Raw genomic sequence first — 10707 nt, 5'->3', positions numbered from 1 at the left:
TTGTGAGGGATAGTGAGGGTGGAAGTGGTCATTTGGGGCATTTGAGTTGTAGTCAAGGAGTGAGTTAGGTCAGGTCAAGTTAGCCAAGTTGGTGGTGGCTTAGTCAGGTTAAACGGGGAAGTCAGGGAGTGACTCAGTTTATGTGATTGGTGGAGAGTCACTTGTGTAGGTACTTAGGAGTTAGACTAGATTTCAAACTCTCCTAAAGTCATGGGATATCAACATCTGAAATGGACCTTTTTGCCTGTTTTACCAATGTAAATCACATCCAAGAATGTCCCATCTTAGTCTACATCTCTCTCAACAATAACCCACAAGCCAAGGTAATCTGCACGGAGGAAACATCTCATTTCAAAGTTGCACATTGTCCACTTCCTGTCTCCAGACAGTTCTGGCAAAATCCTTGTCATTTCCTTATGGTCCCCAACTGAGAACCTTTCCTTGGAAATCCGTCCTTGAGCCAATGGGGGCCTGGGTGGGAGTGGATGCTCTGATTGCATGTCCTCTTAAGATGGTAATTATTTCCTGACATTACTTCCAATGTTTAAAAGAGCAGGTATTCCATTCCTGGTCACACTTTACACCAGCCATAGTTATTTTTCATGACAGGCGAGTCTGCCCTTTGGTTTGTCAGAATCTGGCCATGCATAGCTCCAAAGACTTGAATGAATTTTGATCTTATTATGACATTGACAACTTCCTTTGTCACCTCTGCATTCATGTCCACTTCTTTGGCCTGGAGCCTTCCCCCACTTGGTGAACAATTTCACCATCTCCATCATCATCCCTTCACTTAGACAACTCCCGTTCATCTCTCACCTTCTCTCAAAATCTATCAGCGTGATATCGACAATCCCAATTTGTCTGTTCCCCTCACTCATTCCAAGCTTCTTCCATTTGAACTTAAAGCTCTCAGTCATTTCACCCAACGCTTATTTTGTTATCAATCCTGTTGACGAGAGTGATGCTGTTGATTGGTGGACTGACCTCCCCCTAGCAAAGGCCAAACACCAACTCTCCAACATGGCCTCACTACCAAAGATCAAGTTATTGTATCCAAGACTGTCACTGATCTCACTTCACATGGAACTATTCCTTTCATGGCCTTTAGTTTCATGGTTGTCCAATGCTGAGCAACACACTTCCACCTCATTTGCAAAGTTCATAATCAGGAATGCCACAGTCAACTCATTTCAGAGTCTAATCCTGCCCTACTAAGTGCATTTCTTCCTATAATGACTACATTGTTTATTCTCTTGTCTTGCCTCTAACTGTTGGTGCCAATTCCTCTATACCTTCATTACCACCACTAGCACAATCTGAGAACTTTTGGCCTCTTCCTTGAACTGAAATCCAATCATTAATCATCCACCAGCTTCCTCTTCTACCTAGTTGAACTGCTTCTCACATTGATCAACTTCTCCTTCAACCCCACTCACTCCAAGTGAAAGGCATTGGTATGATTACACGGGACAAACTTTGTTTACTTCTTAGTGCAGTACATGTAACTTTAATTATTCTAATCGTACTTAAACTCTCTCCCTCATCTCTTTTTGTTGCGTGTTGCTGACTTTATCTTGCTTTTATCATAAATTGTACAATTTCAAGACTTTGTTTCCAATTTTCATTCATTCCTCACCTTCAGCTGGTCCATCTCTGTCATGTCCCTTCCTTAACCACTTGGAGTCCTTTCCTGGAGAAAGGTTATCAATGAATATTCATTGCAAGTCCATGAATTACCACAGCTACTTCAACTCATATACTTCTTCCTGTAAGAACTCAATTCCATTCTCCATTTTCTTCATTTCAATATCAACTGTTTAGATTATATATCCTTTCCACACTTGCACTTACAGAAGCATAGAATCATAGAGATATACACCATAGAAACAGACCCTTTGGTCCAACCAGATATCTTAAATAAATCCAGTCCCATTTGTCAGCATTTGGCCAATATCCCTCTAAACTCTTCCTATTCATGTATCCATCCAGATGCCTTTTAAATGCTGTTATTGTCCTAGCCTCCACTACTTCGTCTGCAAGTTCATTTCATACACCGCACCACCCTCTGTGTGAAAATGTTGCAGCTTCGGTTCCTTTTAAATCTTTTCCCTCTCGTCCTAAACCTATATCCTCTAGTTTTGGATTCCCCCACCACGGAGAAAAGATCTTGGCTATTCACCCTATCCATGCCCCTCATGACTTTATAAATCTCAATAAGGTCACCCCATAGCCTCTGACAATCCAGGGAAAACAGCCCCAGCCTATTCTGCCTCTCCCTATAGCTCAAACCCTCCAAGCCTGGCAACAACCTTGTAAATCTACTGAACACATCAAGTTTTACAACATCCTTCCTATAGCAGGAGACCAAAATTGTACACAGTTTTCCAACAGTGGCTTAGCCAATGTCCTGTCTAGCTACAACATGACCTCCTAATTCCTGTACTCAATATACTGACCAATAAAGGCAAGCATACCGAATGCCTTCTTCACTATCTTATCTACCTGAAACTCCACTTTCAAGGAACAATGAACTTGTACTCCAAGGTCCCTTTGTTAAGCAACACTTCCCAGGACCTTACCATTATGTGTATAAGTCCATGCCTAATTTGCTTTTCCAAGATACAGCACCTCACATTTATCGAAATTAAACTCCATCTGCCACTCTTTGGTCCATTGGCCCATTTGATCAAGATCCCATTGTATTCTGAGGTAACCTTCTTCACTGTCCACTACACCTCCAATTTTGGTGTCATCTGCAAACTTACTAATCATATCTCCTACGTTCACATCCAAATCATTTATATAAATGACTAAAAGCAGTGGACCCAGCACTGATCCTTGTGGCACAGCACTGGTCACAGGCCTCTAGTCTGAAAAGCAACCCTCCACCACTACTCTCTGTCTTCTACCTTCGAGTCACTTCTGTATCCAAATGGCTAGTTCTCCCTGTATCCCATGTGATGTAACCTTGGCAACCAACCAACCATGAGGAACCTTGTCAAACACCTTACTGACGTCCATATAGATCACGACCACCCTTCTGCCCTCATCAGTCTTCTTCATTACTGCTTCAAAAATCCCAATCAAGTTAGTGAGACACGATGTCTTCCTTTCTCTTGAACCATGGATTCCCACCCCAACCTGCTAGGCAGAGCCCTCTAATGTGTCTGATGTTTGACACACCAATATTGAATTTGGTAGCAAAAGATCTACAAAGGTTTTATTGTAAATCCATAGTATTGTACAAACATCAGTTCCACCTTCTCCTTCTAGACACTCTCCCTTTCCAGAAAACAAATCATACTGCGGAAAAACTCAACTTTTCTGTTTGAGAAGTAAATCCACTGCCAAATTAATGAACGCACGCAATTAGCATATTATAAACACTACCCTTGTAACAGTAACAACAAAATTAGAAATGTGATTGTGGTGGTGGGATGGGGGCGTGCAAGTAAATGAAGGGATCGAATCAAATGGTATTATCAAGGCTAACTCAGCTCTTATTGTTCATAAACTCATGACCAAGTTAGCAAAAACACTGAGTTAACTGATCAAAAGAAATGCAGCTGCTTTTATTTACAGATCCAATTTATCAAATCACCTAATTAAACAAATTACCAACAATGCCAATTCGGGGCAGTGAAGTATTATCAAAAATCAATAAAGGGAAGAACTAAATAAAAATGGTCTTTATAGGGAAGATGATAAACTCCAGCCCCTCTGGTGCTGAACTAAGAACTCGGCTCTTTTTATTTCTTGTTATGAACCCATCATCAGTTTATCAAATTATTCAATAATCAAGTTACAAGCGCTGCTCATCAGGGGCAGTGTAACAAGAAAAATATTCAAAAAGGTGGGGACAACATAGGAAGGAACTATTTTCAAAGCTGCTGGTAGATATCACATGTTCTCTCTTCCAGGACACCCCCGAACACAGATAAAGCTGCCGACAGTCAGGATCTATGATCCCATCTCTAAACCTGCTGATGGATTGTTTAGCTAGGCCCACGGACCTGTCCACTCCTGTAAACTGTAAAGTGACTATCGTCCCAAAGGGCTGTTCTCACATTAGAGAGAGATGACTGTTGATGGGTGTAACCTGAGGGTCACTACAACTCAGGCAAGGGCCGACTATGACCTCTCATATTGACCTCAGCCAGTTTGAGAATTGAACCCACGCTGCTAGCATCACTCTAGATCTCCAGCCAACTGAGGTACCAGGTGCCCAATGACCAAGGTGCTGAACTGAAATTGAAAGAACAAGAACAGGTTATCGTAAAACACAAACAGGGGCTGCAATATCTCACAATGCATGCAGATATGGGCCATGGACCCCACAGTACTGAAGAATAAAAAGTGGTGCCAGGATTTTGTGAACCAAAAGCCCTGTTCTTCACTTTTATTGCGAAAAATGCTACATTGAATTGCCCAGTTAACGAATTCAACAAATTGCAAACATGAGGAGCAATGTAACAATAACTAAAATTAAGACATGGTGGGAAAAGAAGGAAGAGGCTAAACCACAATGGAGTTGGTGAAGGTCTGAAATAGTGCAGCCCGTTCCCACGGTGCCATGAACCTTGCTTTTCTTGTCTTTTTCAGTTAAAATAATTTCAAATAACAAATAAATACAACCTACATGGGGCAGTGCAAAATCATGAAAAAAAATAAAGAAAACAAGAATCCTGGATTTTGTTTTGTTTGGCGAAGCCCACCACCAATGAATTATCGCACAGCAATAAACATGGGGCAGTGTAATAATAACAACAATCAATCAGGGAACAGCATCATTTCATTTTTGGCCAAGCTGTTAAGAAATACTCTGACACACCTCTGAAGCAGGTAGGATTTGAACCTGAGCCACCTTGACTCAGAGGTAGGGACACTACCATAAGAATCCCCACAGCCCTGCTTTGAAGTACAAGCATTTCTAACACTGACAGATTCCATTTCTATAAAGCAAACACAAATGTATTTACACAAGGGTACATATATACATTAAAAAAAACCCACAATTTCATACTTCCACTGTTGCATAGCAAAACATCCTTCTTCTAGAAAAACTCAACAATTTTTCTGTAAAGGCATTCCTCTTAGTGAAACAGTCTGATAGTTGGTGACTGGCATCTACCCGCCGAAGATTAGAGATTTTGCTTTCTCCTCAGAATCTGCTTTAAACTGGCTATTTCTATCCTAAGCCCTTTTCTCACTTACACTTTCTGTGGGATGTACATTATCCCATTATCTATGTAACATTCTATTGGTATTGTTCTTTCAGTCCCTTCTACATATATCATTTCCTCCAAGATCTGAGACTAAGGACACCACATCAATACCATTGCCAAGAGCCACAGTTTTAATGACTATTGGGCTCTTCACCACTCTTCTTACTTTGCTTCCCATGCCAAGGAGCACCCTTTTCTATATTCTCCAACAAGGAATATTACAAATCCTTCTGCAATGGGAAATCATCGCTAAGAATTCCACGTGAAGCATTATTAACAATGATTCATGATTATGATTGGGATCACCCACTGCTGAGAACTTTAGCATATTCTTCTGTACTTTCAATTTTTAAGACTCAGTTCCATCACATCAAATCTTGGATCTGCTCTGGTTTTTGTTGATCTGCTTGATGAGACTCTTCAACTGTTCCACTTCATCCTTGTTAGCAGCTTCATCGTCCAGATCTTGTACTACTAGCTGCAATTGGACTAGTATTTTTAAAGTAAAAATCTAGGTGTATAATTACATTTGACTCCCCTTGCTTAATTTCTAATCTCAAAGACCTGAAAACTCCAGAAATCTGACTGGCAATTTTGAATTCCTTTCTAGTTCAATTCATAGTTTTCTTCAAAATCGTTAGTGTCTCCCCAAAAAACCATTATCATGCAACATAAAGTTGACGGCAAATATCTTATTCAATGCCAATAAGACATCACCAAATCTTCTTCAGTTGTGAACATCCTCACACTGACAGAATTGCCCTTTTTGAAAGATATCACACCTGTGAAGCATCATCTAATCCGTAAATTCATTTATCCAATTTCCAGAATTTCCTCGAGATTCCTGGCTTTCCCTTTGGGGTCTGTAAAACTACTCCCCCCCTCAAGCAAGTTTACCTGAAGCAACACTGCTTTGATATCTAAAGAGTTAGACTTCAAAGAAAGGATTGTTGAAATGGTTAAAATTGCTTTTCTTGCCCAGGATGGTCTCCCTTTCCCCAAAACATTTCCATTAAAACCTTTTACTACCAAACTAGGCTTGACCTTATACATCCAGTTGAGTAGGACCTTTTCTACGTGTATGACAAAGCAGTTTGATCTCTATCCTCAACTTGCAAATATACTCTGAATTCTTTCCAGTTCAGTAACTCTGTTAGTTTGACCTTATTATCACCCTAACTTTCACACTGAAGAAGGGCTTATGCCCGAAACGTCGATTCTTCTGCTCCTTGGATGCTGCCTGACCTGCTGCGCTTTTCCAGCAACACATTCTTCAGCTCTGATCTCCAGCATCTGCAGTCCTCACTTTCTCCTAGTTGATTTTAACCTACTGCGAATCCTCTTGCAATGATGCCTTCCTTGAAGAAGCTCGCTTCCTCCCTCTACAAGGATTTCAGTGAGTCCCTCTCTCACTGCAACCCCACCCCCCCCCCCCTCCCCAGGCCATCTCCTCTGCCTTGAAGCTCTTCAGCCACGTCCTCAAACCTCAAACAGACTCGCTATCACAGCCACATCTCCTTCATTCCTGAAGAAGGGCTTATGCCCGAAATGTCGATTCTCCTGCTCCTTGGATGCTGCCTGACCTGCTACGCTTTTCCAGCAACACATTTTTCAGCTCCTATCTTCCACACTGCAAACACTTCCTGATCATCTATTGTCTGAGAAGGCTCTCCTTTACTGAGGCTACCATATCATCTGATCCATCTGCAGCTTCTTTGCTGACATTGAAATCTGTTTAGCCTACCCTATCAGGATGTATGCTGTAAATCTCTCTATAGGACATTTTCCTCCCAAATGTATCCCCTGAATCAGTTCTGGAACTGCATTTTCTAGCTCTCCACACTGCTGCCAATCCCTGGCATTTACTGCTTTAGCCAATACTTCTTTGTTAACACATCCCACTCTCATGACCACTCTCCTGTCATCTGATGCTCCTGGCTGGTAAACCACCTGTGAACCTACATCGTGGCAAATGATCCGATGTGAGATAATTTATTCAAGTTTTTCGCAATTAGAATGTGTTTCTGTGTGGATCTCCTGAGCTTTGGTTTCAAGCCATGGAACTCATGGGAATACAAAGTACCTGGCGCTCCATCATCAACATTGACTGCAGTGTTTTCAGACTTAGAGTCTAATTCCCACGTTGTTTGATGAAAGATTTCTCATCACGCCCAATAATTTACCTTTTCCATGCCCCGTGTCCTTCTCTCTTAAAGAAAGCCACATCTGAAATCTCCCTTGGTTGGTCTGATGCAATATCTCAATTCTAATTCTTTTCTGGCATCTCAGTGTCAACAGATGTTTCTCTACCAGTGGATAACACGTTTGGATGGGTGCAGAACATTGAACTGATTGCTGCTCTTTCTAGTGCTGGAAAATTTTCATGCAATTTGAATGTAGTTTTGGGTTCTGACTATACACTATTTGGTACAGACGATTCCCCCCACCCCCACTGTAATTTGTTCCATGTACTGCCTTGCCAGTGCCATTTGCAACTTATACTTTGGTGGATTTGCCTGTGTTTTGTGCAACATCTCAATTATTAAGACATAAAATGTCGATGAAGAAGTAGACCAGTCATCCCATAGAGTCTGCTCTGCCATTCAATAGGATCCTGGTTGATGCAATAATCCTCAACTCCACTTTCCTGCTTTTTCCTCGTAACCCATGAGTCCTGTAATGATTATAAATCTCAGCAGCCTTGAATATATGCAATAACCTAGCTCTACAGTCGTCTGTGGTAAATGTTTCGCTCACACAAGCCATTACTGAATGAACTCTCTGCAGAAGTGTGCATCATGATATAGCATTTAAGTTTACACACACATCTCGCAATTCGTCATTTCCAAATTCAACTCCTTTATCGGTAAGGAATTTTGTTGGTGATTTAAAGCTGTGCCGACCCAATTTTCCATGACTTTGACAATTATAGTCTGTTTGTTCTTGTTGTTTATCACTGTGGGTATGCTAGGTCTTGTCACCATATCTACAAACATAACAGGTAGATATTTCAACCTTGTACAATATCTTCACATCAACGATGGCTGCTTCAATACATTTGTGAGTTAAAGAAACACTTTACAACCAAATCTGGTGCTGTCATTTAGTATTTAATATGCATAAGACATTTCAATGTCATCTGTTCTATATGAGATTCATATTCTTTATCTACAATTCCTGCATTCTTTAACAGCTGGTTTAATTTTTTTGAGGAAGGATGAGCCAATTGTTTGTGCAATTTCCACATAATCTTTTCATTAGGCAGACTCCTTTCTGCTGTGGTCAATAACACTTCTTCAACCTTTCAATGAGAAACTCCAACTTTCTACAGTGGAATACAATAATACCTGAATCCCATGAGTGATAAGATTTCCGCTTTACTGAACACCAATGCTTTATCATTCTCTATGTCCAAATGCATGCTTACTTTTACATCAAAAACTTATTCTGCAATAATGATATGTCACTGTGGATGACATCAGTGCTTCTGAAACAGTCCTGCAACTTCATAATGGAAAACGATTCTCTTTAAAAATGGCAACTATGTGAACATCGGGGGTATAGTTAATAAGTTTACAGATGACACCAAAATTGGAGGTGTAGTGGACAGCAAAGAAGGTTACCTCAGAATACAATAGGATCTTGATCAGATGGGCTAATGGGCTGAAGGAGGGGCAGATGGAGTTTAATTTAGATAAACGTGAGGTGCTGCTATTTGGGAAAGCAAATCCAAGCAGGACTTAGTCATTTAATGGAAAGGTCCTGGAGAGTGTTGCTGAACAAAGAGACCTTGGAGTGCAGGTTCATAGTTCCTTGAAATGGAGTCACAGATAGATAGGATAGTGAAGAAGGTGTTTGGTATGCTTTCCTTTATTGGTCAGAGTATTGAGTACAGCAGTTGGGAGCTCATGTTGCGAATGTACAGGACATTGGTTAAGCCACTTTTAGAATATTGTGTGCATTTCCTGTCTCCTTCCTACTGGAAGGATGTTGTGAAATTTGAAAGGGTTCAGAAAAGATTTACAAGGATATTGCCAGGGTTGGAGGATTTGAGCTATACAGAGAGGCCAAATAGGCTGGGTCTGCTTTCCCTGGGGTGCAGAGGCCGAGGGGTGACCTTATAGAGGTTTATAAAATCATGAGGGGCATGGATAATATAAATAGACAAGGTATTTTTCCTGGGGGGTGGGGCAGTCCATAACTAGAGGGCAAAGGCTTAAGGTGAGAGGGGAAAGATATAAAAGGTACCTAAAGGGCAACATTTTCATGTGTGTATGCAATGAGCTGCCAGATTACAATTGCAACATTTAAAAGACATTTGGATAGATCTATGAATAGGAAGGGTTTAGAGGGATATGGGCCAAGTGCTGGCAAATGGGACTAGATTGGATTAGGATATTTGGTCAGCATGGACAAGTTGGACTGAAGGGTCTATTTCCGTGCTGTACATCACTATGACTCTATGGTAAGCTATCATCCCTAAATCTAAGGTCAGTAGTTTTATTTCAGTTTTTGACTATACTTTAGTCTGATTTGTCCGAGGTTTACAAATAACTGTTCAGCCGACCAACGCTGCATATACTGTTAAAGTACAGTCATTATCTGGTACAGCACAATTGGCTGAGTCAGCAACTAAGAAACCCACTAGCTCACTTTAGTCTTCAGCCATGCCTGGAGCTATGAGAACTGGTCTGGGATGAAGAATAGTGCGGCAAGTGTCTCACTTCTTTAATCTCCATAATTTGTTCACCATCCACAACGCATGACTCAGGTGTGAATACTCCCTGCTTGCCTGGATAAGGGCAGATCCAACAACGCTTAAAAAGCTTAACATCATCCAAGAGAAAGCAGCCTACTTGAATGGCACCACCTTCACAAACATCCCTTCCCTTCATCACTGACACTCAGTAGCAACAGTCCGTACTCCCTACAGTATGCACTGCAGAAGTTCAAAGAAAGTAGGAGAGCATGTTCCAAACATATGGCCACTTCCATACAGAAGGACTAGGGCAGCAGATCCACGGGAACATCACAAAATACAAGTTCCCCTTCAAACCACTTATCATCCTGACTTGCAAATAAATCACCTGTTCCTTCCCTGTCGCTGGTCAATTCCTGGAATTCCCTCCCTAATGACATTCTAGGTCTATCCACAGTATGCGGGCTACAGGGGTTCAGGAAGGCAACTCACCACAACCTTCTAGAGGGCAACCAGGGAAAGGTAAGAAATTTATATTAGAATTCCTACTGTGGAAACAGGCCCTATGCCCCAACAAGTCCACACCGACCCTCCGAAGAGTAACCCACACAAACCCATTTCCCCAACCCTAGCACAGCCAATTCCCCTGACCTAGACATCTTTGGATTGTGGGAGGAAACCGGAGCACCTGGAGGAAACCCATACAGACGCAGGGAGAATGTGCAAACTCCACACAGACGGTCGCCCAAGGCTATAATTGAACCCGGGTCCCTGGTGCTG

Source organism: Chiloscyllium punctatum, chromosome 40 (assembly GCF_047496795.1).
Source record: "Chiloscyllium punctatum isolate Juve2018m chromosome 40, sChiPun1.3, whole genome shotgun sequence".
Lineage (NCBI taxonomy): Eukaryota > Metazoa > Chordata > Chondrichthyes > Orectolobiformes > Hemiscylliidae > Chiloscyllium > Chiloscyllium punctatum.
This window is presented reverse-complemented; position numbering follows the sequence as displayed.